We start from the raw sequence: 17,494 nt of genomic DNA on the forward strand, positions 1-17,494 counted from the left end.
TACCAATAGAATTTTCTGCCTTCTGACACCCACATGCCACTTTTACCAAATCATAGTCCACATATTTTCCTGAGGAAATTCTGCCTTCTGTTCAGTTATGGTGCTTGGTTCAGTCTTTGGATACCGATCTACTTATCTTATGCAGAAAGTACTATATTTGAAGTATTTTTGCATAGCTCCTTAAGTTGGCAACAAAGCTTGGGAACTATATTTTTGTAAATGGTCAAGAACCAGTGAAAGATAAAACAAAAACAAAAAAAACCCACCAATCTGACTATAGCACCACCATGGGCACAGGCCACCACCATAGTGACCAGGTGTAAAATGACCTTGCTATTGTACACAGCCATATATTGCTATTGCTGCTACAGATTCAAACTCTACTTCCATTCCTCCATATGATATTTTTTCAAGAATCACATTTTTAGATGGTTACAAGTAGTTGACTAAACCTGGGTTATTTGCTTTCCCATTGGCTTGCAGGTTGCAGGAAGAAGAAAATATCTGTCTTAGGCTTTCATGGAGGGTAAATGCTTTGCCTCTCCAGAGAATCATGTTGTGAAGACCTGCTTCTAAATTAGGAAGGGGTTTTCATAATAGAAAGTCCAGGAAAGACAATTGTCCATAGAAAAGTTGGTAATGTGTCTTCCCTAGTTTTCCTTGTATTCCTGTTGGATAGCTGACAAGTGACCCTTTGGCTCCTCTTAGATATAGAATTTACTGTAGTGGTATCCACGAGAACTGTCTCCTTTCTCTCTACTGGGAGCAAATGTTGATGATTTGGACTTCTTAGGAGGTAGAGAAAAACTGTTGGAGCCTGTGAGCAGGGTGATTAAGCAGTCAGAGTGAGCCTTGGGGATGTTATCTCACAGGAAAGATGAATGGAGGACCGGCCAGTGGTTTTAGGATTTTCTGGTAAAAGAGAAAATGAGAGGTAAAAAGGAGTTTAAGTAAGTTTATGGAGGTAATAAAATAGAACTGAAGTGACCTTACTGAACTTCAGTATACAGAAGATGGTGTTTAGCAACATGTGCTAGCTAAAGAGAAGGAAGAGTTAAACTTTATGCACAGACATTTTAGCATAAATGACTAGAAGGATGGTGGTGCCATCAGAAGAAATGGGGAAGTCAGGAGAGAAATTTATTGTAGTAGAGGAGACAAATGATAAACATGGTTTGGATTATTTTCAGTTTGACGGGCTGGTTAAAAAAAAAGCAAGTGTAGGATATTGGCAATGCAGAACTGCACTGTGCCATCCTTCATAATTTCAGTTTGTTTGTTGGTTTGATTTATTATGATAGGTGATTTCAAGCTCTCAAAGGAGCATGAGATGAGATAGTGAATGGCACTGAGCATATGAGTTAATGATCATAAACCAGCAATGGATTGCTTACCACTCTGATGTATAATGTAGAAAACAGATTTCTGAAGTTTTAAAACTACTTGCTGAATAGTGAGTAGGATAAAACAAAAACATAAAAGCATGTGATTTATGAAGCTTATTAAACAACTCTAAATCCTCCAAAAAATTCTACACCTCGTTATTAAGATGAAAAAGGTACTCAAAAACAAACACTCACAGAAATGACCAATGTTGTATTAAGAAAACAGTTTATTATAAATTTTTTCTTTTTAACAAAAACAAAGTTAAAGTAATTGCTCAGTTTAATTAATTAGGCTTTTTAGAAGTGATTTTTAAAGAAGTGTTTTTGGTAAATTTCAAAATAAGCAATTGAATTATGACAACTGGTAATAATTGCAAAAGCTGATAAATTCCACAGATTTACATAAAGTGGTTGCACTTACAATAACATTGTTTTTATAATCTTTATAAGGCTATAAAAATCCATAAATTTATTTGAATTTTTTTCTTTACACCACTTTCTTATACGGTAACTACTGACAACACAGAACTGCTAACAGAAACAATTGTTCTAAAAGAAAATATTTTCAGGATCCAGGTACTTCCCTTTGCATTCATTGAAAACCTGGTAAATACTTCTTTAGGGAGTTCATAATAATTGTCTTTGTTGTAATTTGATAAATAATTCTGATTTATTAAAAAAAAAACCTTGATAATGAGATTAACTAATGGCACTGTGATCTTCCATTAAGACAACTATCCAAATTGAAGCAGGATTAAACACAATTCCTTCTTATTTGATTTGACTTGTGTGTAGTCTTAGACTTGTGATTCAAATTTCTCCTTTTTCTAACATTATGACCAGTAATTTGCAAGACAAATTCAAAGTGTTATCTTTTACTCATCTGTGTGTTGGATTCTCCATAATATTTTAACAAATTAAAGACATTTATTATAATTCTTCTTTTAATGCAATTCCAGTAAACATCTAACAGGATATTTTTACTAAGAGTTGTGTTTAATTAAACCCAGCATTAGGAAAGAATTTTCCAGTTTACAGATCTTTGGGTATAAAGATTCTTAGTTATGATTCATAGTAAACTTTTAAGAACAATCATTAACTCACAAATTTCAAAGTGGATGAGTAATCTATGATGGAGAAACAAATTCATATTTTATGACTATAAATTGCAAACATGCTATTTTGACTGTTAAGCTATTTTGAGTAACATCACATTTTAAGTGATTTCTTGTTTATTTGGTTAAAGAGCTGGGGGAGCATACTACAAAGGAACATGATTGGTCTGATGCATTTATTTATTGAACAGTGAATGATACTTTAGCATGTAACACATCCCAGTTTACTTTCTAGTCATTAATGACATAGTACTAACATTAAAACAAAATTTTTGTCCTGGTAGAGCTTCTATCCCATCAAAAATGTGTAAAGAACAAAAAGGTATATTATGTAATGTTATGTGATAGGTGCTTTGAGAAAAAATACAAAATGATAATGAGATAGAAAATAATTTCTAAAGCAAAAAGGAAATGAGTTGGGGGGAGAGAGTGTGTTACTTTAGAGACTTTACATCAGAAGCTGTGTGACAGAGCAACAGAGACCCACTTATTATCTGCCAGGTCGTGTTTCCATAAAAGGGTTTCACAAATGGGGAAATTTGAAACCCTAGCAAAATGATGAAACTAGCAAAAATACAAATAAATTAGCCAATAGATAAATATGTAAACACTTGGACTGACAGATTACAGAAGAAGAAACATCTAAGACCACTAAATGTGTGAAAATATGCTCAAATTCAATAATAAACATAAAAATAGAAGTTAAATTTCCAATGAGGTTTTTTAAGCCTAAAAGCTTTTTCAAAAATTCTGGTAATTTTAAGGCCTAGTAATAATGCAATACAAGAGTGTATTTTACACACTACTAGAAGAGTACAGTTTGGTACCACTATTTTTTGAAAACAATTTACCATTTTTGATAGAGTGGAACAAATATATAAATGCATCTTAGAAATATTGACACACAAGTTCAAGATGAGATGTTGAAGAATAACCCTAATGGCACTGCAAGGGGCAGTAAAGGCAATCCAAATTTCTATTGTGAGGTGAGCAGTTAGGTAATTTTAGGGTAATTCATGTAGTGGAATGCTATGCACAAGTTAAAGTTTATGAACTATAGCTATAGGCATCATTTAGGATGAAAAGCTATTAAAAAGGCAAATTACAAAGAATTTGATATAATTTACATAATATTTCAACCTATGCAAAATTAAGTAATATATTGATGCCTACATTTATGGTAAGTTCAGTTCAGTCGCTCAGTCATGTCCAACTCTTTGCGACCCTATTGACTGCAGCACGCCAGGCTTCCTTGTCCATCAACAACTCCCTGAGTTTATGCATTTCATGTCCATTGAGTCGGTGATGACATCCAACCATCCCATCCTCTGTTGTTCCCTTCTGCTTCCAACTTCAATCTTTCCCAGCATCAGGGTCTTTTCAAACTAGTCTGTTCTTCGCATCAGGTGGCCAAAGTATTGGAGTTTCAGCTTCAGTATCAGTCCTTCCAATGACTATTCAGGACTGATTTCCTTTAGGATGGACTGGTTGGATTTCCTTGCAGTCCAAGGGACTCTCAAGAGTCTTCTCCAACACCACAGTTCAAAAGCATCAATTCTTCAGTGCTCAGCTTTCTTTATAGTCCAACTCTCACATCCATACATGACTACTGGTAAAACCAAAGATTTGACTAGACGGACCTTTGTTGGCAAAGTAATATCTCTGATTTTTAATATGCTGTCTAGGTTGGTCATAGCTTTTCATCCAAGGAGCAAGTGTCTTTTAATTTCATGGCTGTAGTCACCATCTGCAGTGATCTGGGAGCCCCCCAAAATAAAGTTTCTCACTGTTTCCACTGTTTCTTTATCTATTTGCCATGAAGTGATGGGACCAGATGCCATGGTCTTAGTTTTTTGAATGTTGAGCTTTAAGCCAACTTTTTCACTTTTCACTTTCATCAAGTGGCTCTTTGGTTCTTCTTCGCTTTCTACCATAGCGGTAGTGTCATCTGCATATCTGAGATTATTGATATTTCTCCCAGCAATCCTGATTCCAGCTTGTGCTTCATCCAGACCAGCATTTCTCATGAGGTACTCTACATATAAGTTAAGTAAGCAGAGTGACAATATACAGCCTTGACATACTCCTTTCCCAATTTGGAAACTGTCTGTTGTTCCATGTCCAGTTCTAACTGTTGCTTCCTGATGTTATAATAGATTTCTCAATAGGCAGATCAGGTGGTCTGGTATTCCCATCTCTTTAAGAATTTTCCAGTTTGTTGTGATCCACACAGTCAAAGGCTTTGGCATAATCAATAAAACAGAAGTAGATGTTTTTCTAGAACTCCCTTGTTTCTTAGATGATCCAATAGATCTTGGCAATTTGATCTCTGGTTCCTCTGCCTTTTCTAAAACCAGCTTGAATATCTGGAAGTTCATGGTTCATGTACTGTTGAAGCCTGGCTTGAAGAATTTTGAGCATTACTTTGCTAGCGTGTGAGATGAGTGCAATTGTGCGGTAGTTTGAGCATTCTTTGGCATTGCCTTTCTTTGGTATTGGAATGAAAACTGACCTTTTCCAGTCCTGTGGCCACTGCTGAGTTTTCCAAATTTGCTGGCATATCGAGTACAGCACTTTCACAGCATCATCTTTTAGGATTTGAAATACTCCATGGGAATTCCATCACCTCCACTAGCTTTCTTCATAGAGATGCTGGCAGATTCAGGCAGCTAAGATGTGTACCCTTGATGACAACTGTAAATTTAAAAATCAGGGTGCCAGACAAGGCTGTTAGTTCCTTCTGGGGAAATATCAGCAAGCTGAGGCAGACGAATGCAAAGATGGTACCGGCTGGTCTCTGTCCCCAGAGAATATTTCAGTAGGTCCATAGATGTGTGTTAAGTTAGATGCCTATTACTCAGGTCACTGTTTTAATATAAGCAAGAGGCTTCCCTGATATCTCAGTTGGTAAAGAATCTTCCTGCAAGGCAGGAGACCCTGGTTCAATTCCTAGGTTGGGAAGATCTGCTGGAGAAGGGATAGGCTACCCACTCCAGTGTTCTTGGGCTTCCCTTGTGGCTCAGCTGGTAAAGAATCTGCCTGCAATGGATGACCTGGGTTCAATCTCTGGGTTGGGAAGCTCCCTTAGAGAAGGGAAGGGCTACCCACTCCAGTATTCTGGTCTGGAGAATTCTATGGACTGTATAGTCCACGGGGTCACAAAGAGTCAGACATGACAGTGACTTTCACTCTGAAGCCTCTCACAGAAAGTAAAAGTGCTTTGCAGTCAGCTGCCTCTGCCCTGGTCCCTGGGGTGTATGAGTCCACATGTCCAAACCCTTTAAGAACTGTTTCTCAGTTTACTATAGACTTGTGGGGCTTGGGGACAGGAGCCACACTGGCTTTCAAAAGTAGATGTTCTGAGGGCTTATCTCTCAGGCACAGGTCTTAAAAGTTGGAGCACCTGGTGTGAAGTTCAAACCCTTTGCTCTTCAGGGAGAAACTTGAGGTTTTCAATTCCTTCCCATTTGTGAGTTTAAGTATCAGGGGTAGGGTTTATGGCAAGATTATATCTTAGCCTCTTCTGTCTACTTGGATGTGAGTTTTTTCTTACTTGTTTGATGTATAGCAGTCACTCGGCTGACTTTTGACTTTTTTTATCCAGAGGATGTTATTCCATATGTAGCTATAGATTTAGTATGTCAATGAAGGAATGTGAGTCCAGGATCCTCCTATGTTGTCATCTTGAACTAGAACCCATGCAGGTGTCTTTTATTTTTATTATGTGTCCATTATACAGAAAATTTATTTCTACACATTCGTTTGGTTTTTAAGCAATTTATACTAAACACAATTTTCAAAAATAAGAATTAGATGCAATTAGTGGAAGAAGTATATCCAGCCCTTTCAAATAGTTTTGTTGAAAGGCAGGAGATAGGTGGTAGATGGAGCAGATAATGTGGCCAGGGACAGGGTGTGGTGTATTTGTTTATATTGAGGGTTTTTTTTTTTTTGTCAACATTTTTGATTGAGTCATTTTGCTTTGTAAGTAAGTTAATGGAAGTGATTTAGTAGAGAAGAAAAATTGTAATGGCATGAAGACATGCTTGTGGTTTGGGCAAAGTCCTTGTGTGGAAGAAAGGGGGAGGGGTTCACTCGTTAATAGGTATTTTGTGCTCCAGCCACGCTGAGTATTGGCAGTCCCACAGAGTTACTGTGTCTTTCACAGCACTATGACTGCACACTGTCCACTGTGTCTTTGATTCTCTTTGCCCACTCTCCACCTGTGAATTTTCTCATCTTTCAAGTGTTCAGCTCCAAAGTCATCTCATTAATCAACCTTTCCTTACCAACCCACATGGAATTAGTCATCTCTTCACCAAAATTCCACAATATCTATACATATGTGTGTTGAAGTCACATTTATCATTCTGTATTCTGACTTCCTCACTGTGAGCATTTTGTCTTACTTATTTGTGGATATTGCAACTGTCTAGTACTGAGCCTGATGTATCATAATTCATCATAAAATATTTAAATAAATGAATAAAAAATAAAGATTTTACTAAAAAAAATTGAATGATACAAAATGTTTGAAGGCATAACTAGTTTCCTCATTTCTTCATGTCCCAATGATCTGAAAGTCTGCAATTTAAAGAAGGTGAAGTAAAAATATTTTAAACCCCTTTCCTTTAAAAATTGTAGTAATATACAGAGAAAAAAAAAAAAAAAACACTGAGAGGGTATAAGCCTTCCATACTCAGTGAAAAATAAAAATCAACCAGAAAAAGAAATGTATACTTGATGCTGCTACAAAATCTGGTTCATAGCTACACAGAGCTTCTGTTATCTAAATCAGAAAACACATTTTCCCAAACAGAAAGACTCATGGTTCTGAAGATACTTTGATTAGAACCATATTTCATGGTTTGTGGCTGGGTCATAGGATTAAAGGGCAGGGTCTCTATGGAGACCTGGGTCCCTAACAGATTGGTAAGAAAGGTGATGCTGAAAGAGAAAGTAAGCTGATGTATCATATAAACTAGTTCCCTAGCCAAGAAGATTTTAATTAGGAGATATGTTCCAAGTTCTAAGAAAATGATTAGTTTTATTAGTCAGTAATTGACTGTAAGCTTCATAAGACACAAAGCTGATTTCGGTTACTTTCCTGCCCGACTAAACAACAGCAATAGAACAAAATGTAATCTGGAAAAGATCAGGGAACTAACAAGAATAGAAAATGAAAACATAAGTTAAAGCTATATTAAAAATTATGCTTACAGAATGTATATTACTGAAAACATACTATGGGGAAATCAACCAGAACAGAATGGAAATAAAAGACAATAACATCTGTGTATACCATAAATATATAGGACAAAAGGATACACACACACACGTAATTTATTTATTATGTGGCAACTTTGGATGCCCATAATATCAGTGGCAAACAAAGTGGAAAAATAGTGACTACCACATATGCCTGTTTGAAGAAAATTGTCTTTCCAGTTGGATAAATGTTTAATGTATTGAGAAGAAGATAAATCTTCAGTTGCCATGTGTGTGACACATCCATAAGGAAGGCATACTTAACAACTTTTTGCTCTCCCAGAAGAGGCTGATAATTTACTCAATTCAGTTTTATGAATGGTGGGTATGAGACTGAGGAGTCCAGGTGTGTGTACAGTAAAGCAGGACATTGCAGTTTGAATAAGCAAAATGGCATCTACACAAAGAATAGCTTGTGGCCACAAAACATCTTACTAATCTTAATCATGCTGAAGGATGTAGCAGGAAAATCAATTTGATCAAATGGTGGTCACTTCTTTTCACAGTGATTTTGAAAAGAGAAAGTGATTAAAAGCTTCCTTTTTTTTCTCCCTGTGAAGTATTATAACAAGTTGGTCTCTGAAGGCAATAGGTTCTTGCTGGAGTTTTCAAATTGGGGAATGAAATAAAAACAATTCGTTTATAACACATATGATAACAGTGAAGAACAATCCTATGATTTCAAGTGACTTGCTCTGAGGACCTTTCTCAGGTCAAATCTAGGATGTGTCACATCTCCTCAACTTTCATTACTCAAATCAAGTCATACAGCCAAGCCAAATCCATGTCAAAGAGAAAGTAAGTGTGTGTAGGGGGAGGGGTTGGAGGAATGAATATTATGAACAATAATACAATCTATTATACACACCAAACACTTCCACTGTGATTTGGACTGTGAAAAAGGTTTTTTTCCAACTACTTTAGAAAACCAAAAATGTTTTATCTATGTAAGTAAAATTGAAGAAGAACTAAAGAGCCTCTTGATGAAAGTGAAAGAGGAGAGTGAAAAAGTTGGCTTAAAACTCAACATTCAGAAAACTAAGATCATGGCATCCAGCCTCATCAGTTCAGGCAAATAGATAGGGAAACAGTGGAAACAGTGGCTGACTTTATTATTTGGGGCTCCAAAATCACTGCAGATGGTGATTGCAGCCATGAAATTAAAAGATGCTTGCTTCTTGGAAGAAAAATTATGACCAATCTAGACAGCATATTGAAAAGCAGAGACATTACTTTGCCAACAATGGTCTGTCTAGTCACGGCTATGGTTTTTCCAGTAGTCATGTATGGATGTGGTCAAAGCTATGGTTTTTCCAGTAGTCATGTATGGATGTGAGAGTTGGACTATAAAGAAAGCTGAACACTGAAGAATCGACGCTTTTGAACTGTGGTGTTGGAGAAGACTCTGGAGAGTCCTTTGGACTGCAGGAGATCCAACCAGTCCATCCTAAAGGTGATCAGTCCTGAATATTCATTGGAAGGACTGATGGTGAAGCTGAAACTCCAATACTTTGGCCACCTGATCTGAAGAGCTGACTCACTTGAAAAGACCCTGATGCTGGGAAAGATTGAAGGCGGGAGAAGAAGGGGATGACAGGATGAGATGGTTGGATGGCATCACCAACTCAATGGACATGAGTTTGAGTAAACTCCTGGAGTTGCTGATGGACAGGGAGGCCTGGAGTGCTACAGTCCATGGGGTCGCAAAGAGTTGGACATGACTGAGTGACTGAGCTGAACTGAAAATGCATATACAGAAATTTGAGGGATATTAGTCCATATACAGTTTTCAGATAATCATTCCTAACAGACAACATTAAATAAAATTATTTTACTGATAGGTATTTTTAAAATATGTATGTATTTGAATTGTTAATTAGGCAAGAGCTTACCTTAAACTGAATATTTTTCCCAATAAAGACATCTTATTTTAATTGGAACTTTAAAACAAAAAAAGGTATACTTAAAAAAAAATTGGAGATATTTCAGCAAGGACTAGAATTATGACATAGCTGGAATGTGCATGCTCAGTTGTGCCTGTCTCTTCACCACACCATGGACTGCAGCCCGCCAGGTTCATCTATCCATGGGATTTCCCAGGCAAGAATACTGGAGTGGGTTGCCATGCCCTCCTCTGGGGTACCTTCCCGACCCAGGGATCGAACCCGCATTTCCCACGTCTCTTGCATTGGCAGGCAGATTCTTTACAACTGAGCTACTTGGAAAGCCTATAGGTGGAATGGAGACTGCCATAAGGCATGTACAATATTCTTGCTTGGGAGAATCACCATGGACAGAGGAGCCTGGCATGCTACAGTCCATGGGGTCGCAAAGCGTCAGACATGACTGGGTGACCAAGCACAGGACATGTCATTAAATGCTGTTATTGTATAGGACAAGTTTGACTTATCCTCTGTGACTCAAGGAACCCGGTTTAACAAACACAGAAGACAGATGTTATGGACTGAATGTGACCTCCCCAAATTTATTTGTTGAAGCCCTACACCCCCGATGTGATGGTATTTTGAGATAGGGAGACAATTTCAGGGAGATAGTTAAGGTTAAATGAAGTCCTAAGGATGGGAGCCTAATCCAGTAGGGTTATTATCATTACCTGAGTGTTCTCTCTCTGTCATGTGAGGACAGAGAGGTGACTAAAGCTGTGAAGAAAGCTTTTACCATAAACCAAATTTGCCTGTATGTTGATCATATACTTCTGCCTTCAGAACTGAGAAAATGCTTGTTGTTTAAACCACCCAGTCTGTGGTATTTTGTTTTGGAAGCTCAAGCAGACCAGTATCATATATTAAGCCTCAAACTGGCAAATACCTTTCTTCAGCTTAGAGTTTTGAAAAATGAAATGCAGCCTGTAGTAAACTTTTATTTGTGGGAAAGAAAAATAGCTTATATTCTTGGACAGGCATTAAACTGAAAATTCTTTCTGCCGTTTGTTTTGCATAATACATTAGTAAATTGTTCATATATTTCTTTTATCTTGGAGAATTTCTTAGTGAAGCCTCAAGGGCACAGTTGTCAGAACGAAAGGTGATAAGATGACCCCAAAAAGGTGACAGAATTTCTGATGCTGTTGAGAGAAACAACAACAACAAAACAAAACCCATGACCTTGTGTGAATTTTGGCATCTACTCTTCAGGTTCTGCACTTAATTTGCCATATATTTTTTAAGATAGCAGTGCCTTAAGTTTATTTATCTGTGGTTTGACACCTGTACTCCATCTATGGAGAAGAAAATGGCAACCCATTCCAGTATCCTTGCCTGGAGAATCCCAGGGACGGAGGAGCCTCGTGGGCTGCCATTTGTGGGGTCTCACAGAGTTGGACACGACTGAAGCGACTTAGCAGCAGCAGCAGCACTCCATCTATATATCTATGTTTATTTTCCTAAAGTGTTGGAAAATACCTGAAAGAACACAGATAGCAGTTGCATTAAATATGTGGGCAAAACAATGAACTAGTTTTGACAAAACAAAGAGCAGTTCCTCACCACGGCCCGTGTGTCTGTCCAACCCTGGTTCTGCCCTTAAAAAAAACAAATCACTGAAATTTGATTTAATACCAGTTTTCCTAGAAAGACACAAAGACTCCATTTAAACAGAATTCTTGCATCTTTTATAAACATGTAGTTTAAGTTGTTTACCATGGTAACTAATATCCCTTCTATGTGGATCTATAAGATATATTTATATGTAAGTGTAATCTCAGAAAAAAATTCTAAACATCATTTATAATTTTAGGAATAAAAAATCACATTTCCCCTCTTTGCAGTTAATTGATTTACAGGCATTTGTATTTGTAAAGCATAGAAGTTAAGTCATCTGTGGTACTTACTAGTATCTGTTCCCTTTATTTTTTATTGAAGTATAGTTAATTTATAATATTAGTTTCAGGTATACAGCATAGTGATTCAGTTTCTTTACAGATTATACTCCATTTAAAATTACTACAAAACATTGGCTATAATTCCCTGTGCTGTTCAATATATCCTTGTTGCTTACCTGTTGTATATATAGTAGTTTGAATCATTTAATTGCATACTCCTATCTTGTACCTTCCTGCTTCCCTCTCCACACTGGCAACCACTAGTGTTTTTTGTATCTATGAGTGTGCATCTGTTTTGTTACATACATTAGTTTTATGTTTTAAATTCTACATATAAATAACATACAGTATTTATCTTTTTCTGTCTGATATTTCATTAAGCATAATACCTTCTAAATACCCTCTAAGTGCTGCAAATGGTAGAAATTTTTCTTTTTTAATGGATAAGTAATACTCCTTTATGTGTATATGTGTATGTATACATTTTCTGTTGATGGACAGTGGGTTGCGTCCATATCTCAGTTGTTGTAAATAAGGCTGCTATGACATTGCAGTGCACGTATCATTTTGAATTAGCATTTCTTGAATAAATAACCAGGAAGGGAATTGGTGAATCATACAGTAGTTCTATTTATTTTTTGAGTAACCTCCAACTGTTTTTCACAGAGTCGGCACCAATTTACATTCACATCAACAGCATATGAGTGTTCCATTTTCTCCACATCCTCACCAACATTTACTATTTGTAGACTTTTTGATGATGGCCATCCTGACAGGTGTGAGGTGATATCTCATTGAGATTTTGATTTGCATTCCTCTAATGATCAGGAATATTGAGCATCTTTTCATGTGCCTGTTTCATTTCTTAAAAGGTAGATTTAGTGCTGATGAACTTTTAGTTTTTATTTTTCTTATAAGTTCTTTATCTCTCCTTCAATTCTAAATTATAATCTTGCTAGGTAGAATATACAAGCTTGCTGGGTTTTTTTTTTTTTTTTTCCATATCAGTACTTTGAATATATCATGCCATGCTCTTGTAGATAGAAATATCAGGTGTTAGCTTTATGGGGGTTCCTTGTATAATAACTTTTTTGCTCTTACTGCCACTAGAATCCTCTAACTTTTCCATTTTAATTATGATATGTCTTGGTGTGAATCTGTTTGGGTTCATCTTGTTTGGACTTTCTGTGCTTCCTGGGCCTAGTTATCTGTGTCCTTCTTCAGATTTGGGAATTTTTAAGCCATTATTTCATCAAATACATTTTCGAACCTCTTCTCTCTTCTTCTCCTTCTGGGACCCCTGAAACACAAAGAACACTTGAAGCTATCCCAGAGATCTCTTACATTGTTCTCATTAAAAAAAAATGTGCTTTTTGCTCTTCTAATTGGATGATTTCCATTTATACTGTCTTCCACATCACTTGTGTGTCCTACTGTCTCATTTAGTCTGCTGTTATTTCCTTCTAGTGTGTTTTTCATTTCAGTTATTATATTAATATTCTTCAGTTCTGACTGGTTCTTTTCCAGTTCCTTGTTAAAACTTTTACTGTGTTCATCTATTCATTTCTCTAATTTATTAGCATCCTTAATTCTAATTCTTTGTATTCTTTATCTAGTACAATTTTTTTCTATGTAATTTATCTTTTCAGAAGTTTTCTGTTCCTCTTCAGCTGGGACTGGTTTACCCCTCTCCTCATTTTGCTTAATTTTCTCTGTCTGTGTGAATTCAAGTGAAACACTGACCTACAGAAGTCTTAAAGTATTGTCCTTATATGGGAGCATCCCTATACAGTCTGCATGTACCCACTGGCTTTAATCGCAGAGCTGGATTTGATGTGAACACAAGTCACGTCTTTCTGCAGGGTGTCCTGAGGACTGGCGTCTTGGGAGGAGGCAGGACTGGAGATGGAGGCGTTGTGGCTGCAGCCAGGTGTGAGCCAGGGCTTCCCTCTGCACAGTGACGGTCATCACCCTATTGAGAGTGGGCTTGAATTCCAAGTTGCTGGAGCAGGAGCCCTGAGGGTAGGGTCTGACCTGGCTCTGTTTCCCTTGAGTGTATGCTCCCCCCTCTCCTAGCACTTGCACGCTTGCCCCATAGGGGAGCAGTGCTTAGCAAGAGGGACCAGGTGGGCTCTCAGCTTTTGACCAGGCATGGACTGAAGCAGTCCACCCACAGACAGACGTCCAGGCTGGTTCTGATGCTGCCTGTGCAAGCTCTAGCAATTACTGCCTCTGTGTTGCTCAGATGCCACTTCTGGTCTGAGTCTCCTTTGTTCCTCATGACTGATCTTTCCCCTGAGCCTCTGCCACTCTCATTCTGGTGTGGCATCACTCCATAAGGCTGGCAGGCCCACATGGGTTCTTTCTGTGTCAGGGCACAGGCTGTGGTCCTTCTCCAGCTGGCATCAGCTCAGAGCGCCTTCTGCTGTGCAGCCTGTGTAAGAGTCAATAACAGCTGTCCCCACTCCGCTCAGAGACTGCTTCAAGCCTGAGTTGCCTCCATCTCTAATGGCTGAGCTCTTTCCTCAGTCTGAGGTCATGGCAGCCCTTAATCCAGCGTGCCTGTGCAATGTGAAATAAGTGATACTGGCGCCTTTGCTCTGTTCAGCCTAGAGCATGTGCCAGGGGATGATTGCAGGGAGTAAGGGCAGCCATTTAAGGAGTTTTTCAATCCACTTTCTCTGTCCTGTTTCAGAAAACAGCCAGAGCTCCTCTTAACCAGAGTCCAGGCTTCCCACAGCCCTCCTGTAAGTCTCACCAGCTGTCCAACTAGTAAGTCTGTCCAACCTGCCAAGAGCACTTGACGTTCCTGTGTCAGGCCCCAATATGTGACTTGAACAGCTCACTTCCCAGGACAGATCTCCACCAGTGAAGTCTCCCTTTTCTTCTAAGTCTCCTCCCAGGGGTGCATGTTCCAACCTGATAGCTTCTCTTCTTTCCCTACCTAGTTTTGTGTAGATCTTCCTTAGAGCCTTGGTTGTACAGGAGGCTTTCTGCCAGTTTTCAGGTAGTTTTCAGTGACAACTCTCCCACATGTAGGTGTATTTTTGATATATTCGGGGGGAAGATGAGTTCTGCATCCTTATACCCTGCTATCTTGATTGAGCTCTGAATTCCCTTTAATAATGCAGATGATCTTTCTGTCAATCAAGGTAATTGCAAGAGCAAGATGCACTCTTAAACTATTTAATTGAGGGTAGTTTTAAAAAACTATGTACCAAGGTTTGGGCAGAAGTTAGGAAAGTCAATAAGATAGTGTGTTTTCAGGGACTACCAAAAATAGTCTACTCCCTGCATATTTTCCCTAGGCTCCCTACCTAACCTGATTTCTCTTCCTAAATTGGGTTCTTCTACCCTCTGATCCTCACATCGAGGAAAAAAATAAGGGGGAAAGAACGCTTTCATGAAATCTATACAAGAAACCTCCAGACATCAGAGAAGAGGCTGGAGAGGAATAAAAGCTATAAAAGCACAAATAGAATAAATCCAGGAGAATATTTGTTTTCATTGTTAATGACACTTTACATTTATTTTATAGGTAAAATTATTTAAGGAAAATTCCTATAAAGTAAATAAAATACTAAAAATTAATTAACCAAATAAACACTAATATTTATTTTATATTCAAATCATGTATCTTTTTATCCACTTCATTAAAATGAATATTACATATTATAATGAAGCTATTTTTAATAATTTGAAGATGGCTAGTGATAATACTTTATCATTAATTACTTCACAAAAGTTTCTATTATAATCCTTTTAGTTTTGAGTGTTTTACATTTTACAAAGAAGCTTTACAACTATTATTACTAAGAATAACTCAGTGGGATGCTAATTTTTTAGATAATACTCATTTACTTGAATGAAAAAAAATCAAAGACTTAATGGAGTTTCATAGTATGCAAGGCTGAACATAAAACAGTTAATTGTAGAAAACTGACTTTATAGCTCAGGTTTACCAAGGAAATACGAAAGTAATGCCATTTATTTTGTAATCAAATATTTTGAGGATTAAATGTAAGCTTAATCTCATTATTCTATAATAATATTTTTGTATAATATATCAATTTGGAATATTTAATAATATCTTTGATTATAACCCCGTTGAAATAAATGGAAGACATGAGATCCGTTTAAATGATCTAGTGGTCAATTTCTGGCCACAATATTACATCCTTGAGATAAAGGACCAGGGATTGGAAGTCAGTTAATTATGACGAATGCTCGTTTCTGTTTTCTTACCATTGGCCATAGTTTAGATTTCAGTGTATAGTAAGACTTTTGTGTTTCATCAAATTCATGCATTTCCTTTACTCATATAATTTTTCCTGCATCTGGAAGCTGTCCTTCATCCATTTTTCATAGTCATTCTGTTTTGTTAGTAAGCACGGAGAATACTTTGGCCACCTGATGTGAACTGACTCATTTGAAAAGACCCTGATGCTGGGAAAGATTTAAGGCGGGAGGAGAAGGGGACGACAGAGGATGAGATGGCTGGATGGCATCACTGGCTCAATGGACATGAGTTTGAGTAAACTCCGGGAGTTGTTGATGGACAGGGAGGCCTGGCTTGCTGCAGTCCATGGGGTCGCAAAGAGTTGGACACAACTGAGCGATTGAACTGAACTGAATCGAAAATAGCAATTGAAGAGGAAAAGGATGATTTTGGAAGTCTTTCCTTCTTAGTGAGATGAAAATGAATATTAGGTATAACTTTATTTGGTCAATATCTTTTTAATACACAGATTTTTAAAGCCCTGTGACCAACATTTTTAAAGTAAGGGCAGTGTCACTGGAAAAGAGGTAAACTAATTAGGTTGAAAACTACCTTCGTGTTTGCCAATGAAACAATGAACCCAAACCATTTCTTTGTAAAGCAAAAAATGACTTATAATTTATTCTCAGGTATTTTCTACAAAACACCATCAAATACTTGTTCCTTGCTGAATGTCATTAGAATATTCTGGCTAACAGTGTTTATTAGCACACTTTTATCAAAATTAATCAACATTCAGGAAAACTATCAAAATACTCATCTGTGATTCAGATTGGAAAATAAATAATCAAAGGTATAGTGCCTGTTACTAAAGGAGGAGAGTGAAAGTTTGTGGGAATTTTATTGTCAAAAAAAAAAAAATCTAGACTTTACTTGAAAAGACTAATACACAGGGAAAATACTCTGACCACGAGATTTGCAAGCATCTCAGAGGACAGATAAATGCAATTTTCTTTTATAAGATGGAGTAAATAAGCCTGGAAAAAAATGGGTCTAGGGGAATAGGATGAGTGGATGATAACTGAACTCGATCAGGAAGTGTCTGACTGCAATGGTTCTTTGTTAAGAACTAGCTAATCAGTATATTCCAAAAATACAAAATTTAATATTTCAAAGATATCTGTATAGCTCTAATTTCTCTTGTACTTCCAATCCTGTGTTTGTTGTTGGTAATAAACAACAATTTATTAACTATTACCTTCACCTGAAAGTAAATATGAATGTGGGTAATAACAATATAGAGTGTAAGTTAGTTTTTTGAAACAAATACTACTATGAGAGATAGAGAACTTAACTCACAAATACTAATTGTACCTTACCCACCTCCATGTTTTGTTTTTGTTTATATAGACTTTAACTTGTAATTTTAAAATTTTTACACATTTTATGATATTATTATTTTCATCACTGGACTTCTCAAACTTTAGTGTCTATAAAAATCAAAAATCAATTGAGGACCTCTTTAAAATGCAGAGGCCCAGTCCTTCTCCAGTCTGGTTTGGCAGGACAGATGTCTACATTTTAACCCAGCATCCCATCTTTAGCATAGCCATGAAAAGAAATTCAAAAGATAGTCAAACAAGAACAAATAAATTGGTAATAAATT

General features: G+C 37.0%; 1 protein-coding gene and 2 long non-coding RNA genes across 18 annotated transcripts in view; 2 read left to right on the forward strand and 1 right to left on the reverse strand.

Moving 5' to 3' along the window:
- LOC145529023 (uncharacterized) overlaps positions 1-17,494 on the forward strand; it is a 1,122,255-nt gene that overhangs the window by 834,421 nt on the left and 270,340 nt on the right. The gene's annotated exons all lie outside the window — the stretch shown is intronic.
- LOC145529027 (uncharacterized) lies at positions 682-10,166 on the reverse strand. Its single transcript, XR_014070851.1, has 2 exons — positions 9,486-10,166; positions 682-3,116 (listed from the first exon to the last, which is right to left on the reverse strand). It is a non-coding gene; the product is annotated as an uncharacterized LOC145529027 (long non-coding RNA).
- On the forward strand, positions 9,652-16,641 carry LOC145529026 (uncharacterized). The gene is made up of 2 exons (XR_014070850.1): positions 9,652-11,089; positions 16,192-16,641. It is a non-coding gene; the product is annotated as an uncharacterized LOC145529026 (long non-coding RNA).

The sequence above is a fragment of the Giraffa tippelskirchi genome, chromosome 12 (assembly GCF_054371585.1).
Source record: "Giraffa tippelskirchi isolate mGirTip1 chromosome 12, T2T-mGirTip1v1.2.pri, whole genome shotgun sequence".
In the NCBI taxonomy this organism is placed as follows: domain Eukaryota; kingdom Metazoa; phylum Chordata; class Mammalia; order Artiodactyla; family Giraffidae; genus Giraffa; species Giraffa tippelskirchi.